This window comes from Lathyrus oleraceus, chromosome 1 (assembly GCF_024323335.1).
Source record: "Lathyrus oleraceus cultivar Zhongwan6 chromosome 1, CAAS_Psat_ZW6_1.0, whole genome shotgun sequence".
NCBI classification, from domain to species: domain Eukaryota; kingdom Viridiplantae; phylum Streptophyta; class Magnoliopsida; order Fabales; family Fabaceae; genus Lathyrus; species Lathyrus oleraceus.
The window spans coordinates 249991452-249994250 of NC_066579.1; the positions used below are offsets into that span (position 1 = coordinate 249991452).

The 2799-nt window shown below is 39.8% G+C and overlaps 1 non-coding gene across 1 annotated transcript; it reads right to left on the reverse strand.

The window, feature by feature from the left end:
• Positions 1 to 332: 332 nt before the first annotated feature.
• LOC127115969 (small nucleolar RNA R71) lies at positions 333 to 439 on the reverse strand. Its single transcript, XR_007800965.1, has one exon. It is a non-coding gene; the product is annotated as a small nucleolar RNA R71 (small nucleolar RNA).
• Between the last annotated feature and the right edge of the window lie 2360 nt (positions 440 to 2799).

A 2799-nucleotide genomic window follows, 5' to 3' on the forward strand; every position in this document is an offset into this window, starting at 1 on the left:
AAGATGAGCCGCATTCGAGTATTGCTCCACCCGCAATCGAAGCAAACAACTTCGAACTTAAGCCTTCGCTGCTACAAGCAGTGCAACGGAATCAATTCTCTGGAAATCCTACCGAGGATCAAAACCTTCATTTATCCGTATTTGTCCAATACGCTGATATTGTTAAAGCTAATGGTGTCACTTCAGAGGCAATTCGACTTCGTCTCTTTCCTTTCTCGTTAAGAGATAAAGCTAGAAGATGGCTTCAGTCTCTACCTTCCAACTCAGTCACCACATGGAATGAGTTAAAGAAAGTCTTTCTTGCCCGATATTTTCCTCCAAGCAAAACAGCTATGTTGAGAGCCCAGATAAATGGATTTAAACAGAAAGATAACGAGTCTCTTTTCGAAGCATGGGAAAGATACAAAGACATGATGAGACTTTGTCCACACCATGTTTTAGAGGACTGATTAGTAATTCATACCTTCTATAATGGTCTCTTATACAACACAAGGTTAACAATAGACGCCGCCGCAGGTGGTGCGCTTATGGATAAACCTTATGCCGATGCTTATCAACTTATCGAAAGCATGGCCCAAAACCATTATCAGTGGGGAAGCGACCGAACAATGGTAGAAAAACCTCAAACGAAAAGTGGCATGTACGAGATAAGTAGCCTTGATCATGTTAATGCAAAAGTGGATGCTCTGGCCCAGAAAATTGAAAGTTTAAATGTATCACCTCCAGCCACCGTGGTTGCCGTAGCTCAAAATTGCGAAGTCTGTGGAATCCAAGGTCACACTCCTGCAGATTGTCAACTCCTAACAGGAATCCAAGCAGAACAAGTGAATTATGCTCAAGGAAATCCCTACTCGCATACCTATAACTCTAACTGGAAGAACCATCCTAATTTTTCATATAAGAGTAATAATGCTTTATACGCACCAGGCCAAGCTCCAAATCAAGCCCCAGCTATACCTCCGGGATATCAAAAGCCGATCCCATCTACACCTAACAATAATGTTCCTAGAAAATCCAACTTGGAAATCATGATGGAGAACTTCATAGCTTCTCAACAGCAAACCAATAAAGATTTCTTAAACCAGAATGTACACAGTAGCGAACAAATTAAACAACTAGCAAGTAAAGTAGATGCCCTGGCTACCCATAACAAAATGCTGGAAACACAAATATCACAAGTAGCTCAACAACAAGCGCCTACTGCTGCCCCAACTGGTACATTTCCTGGACAGCCCCAACCTAACCTGAAAAGCCACGCTCATGCAATCATATTAAGAAGTGGAACGGAAGTAGAAGGACCGTCTGATCCAAGGATGGAAAACCAAAACTCTAAAAAGTCAACTGAGGAAGAAAGTAAACCTAAGGAAAAGGAAGAGAGTAATAAGGAAACCGTAGAAAAGAAAGAACCTTATGTACCTCCACCACCTTATAAACCACATATCCCTTACCCTCAAAGGCTTATTAAACCCAAAGATGCGGGCCAATTTAAAAAATTTGTTGACCTACTAAAACAATTAAACGTCACAATTCCGTTTACAGAAGCTATTATGCAGATGCCAACATATGCTAAGTTCTTAAAAGAAATTCTTTCTAATAAAAGGAAACTTGAAGAGAGCGAAACCGTTACACTCACTGCTGAATGTAGCGCCATAATCCAGAATATGCCTCCAAAACTTAAGGATCCTGGTAGTTTCTCTATACCCTGTCACATAGGAAAATTTGTCATAGATAAAGCCTTATGCGATTTAGGAGCCGGTATCAGTGTTATGCCTTTATCCATATGCAAGAAACTGGAAATGGGAGAATTAAGACCAACTAAAATGTCTGTGCAACTAGCAGATCGTTCTGTTAGATATCCTGTAGGAATTCTTGAAAACGTTCCCGTGCGCATAGGTCAATTCTACATTCCAACCGATTTTATAATTATGGACATAAGAGAAGATGAAGTTACACCCATTATATTGGGAAGACCATTCTTAGCAACCGCCGGTGCGATCATAGACGTAAAACGAGGACGACTCACTTTCGAAGTAGGAGAAGAGAAAATTGAGTTCATTCTTTCCCAATTTTTGAAAGCACCTGCAATAGAAGACACATGTTACTTCATGGATATCATCGATGAATGCATAAAAGAAATAGAGTTAGAGAATGACAAATTGTCTGACTATCGTGTAGAAGACAAACTTAACCAATGTTTAGCAATAACACCGGACCCTACGCAATGCCTTAAGAAACCAAACCCGACCTGAAAACACTTCCCAAAAATCTGAGATATGAATTCCTAGACTTAGAACTTGAACGACCAGTAATAGTTAATGCAGACCTAGGAAAACTCGAAACCGAAAAACTCCTACATATCTTAAGAAAATATCCAACCGCACTAGGATACAACATCACCGATCTTAAAGGGATAAGTCCTTCTATTTGTATGCACCGCATCATGCTAGAAGAAGACTGTAAAACCTCTAGGGAACATCAGAGGAGACTAAACCCGATCCTGAGTGAGGTAGTGAAGAAGGAAGTAACAAAGTTATTAGAGGCAGGTATCATATATCCTATATCTGATAGCAAATGGGTTAGTCCTGTACACGTAGTACCAAAGAAAGGAGGTATAATAGTTATTGAAAATGAAAAAGGAGAAACTATAACCAAACGAATCGAATCAGGATGGAGAATGTGCATTGACTATAGGAAACTAAACAAAGCAACCCGAAAAGATCATTTCCCTTTACCATTCATAGACCAGATGTTAGAACGATTAGCAAAACATTCTCATTTTTGCTATCTAGACGGTTACTC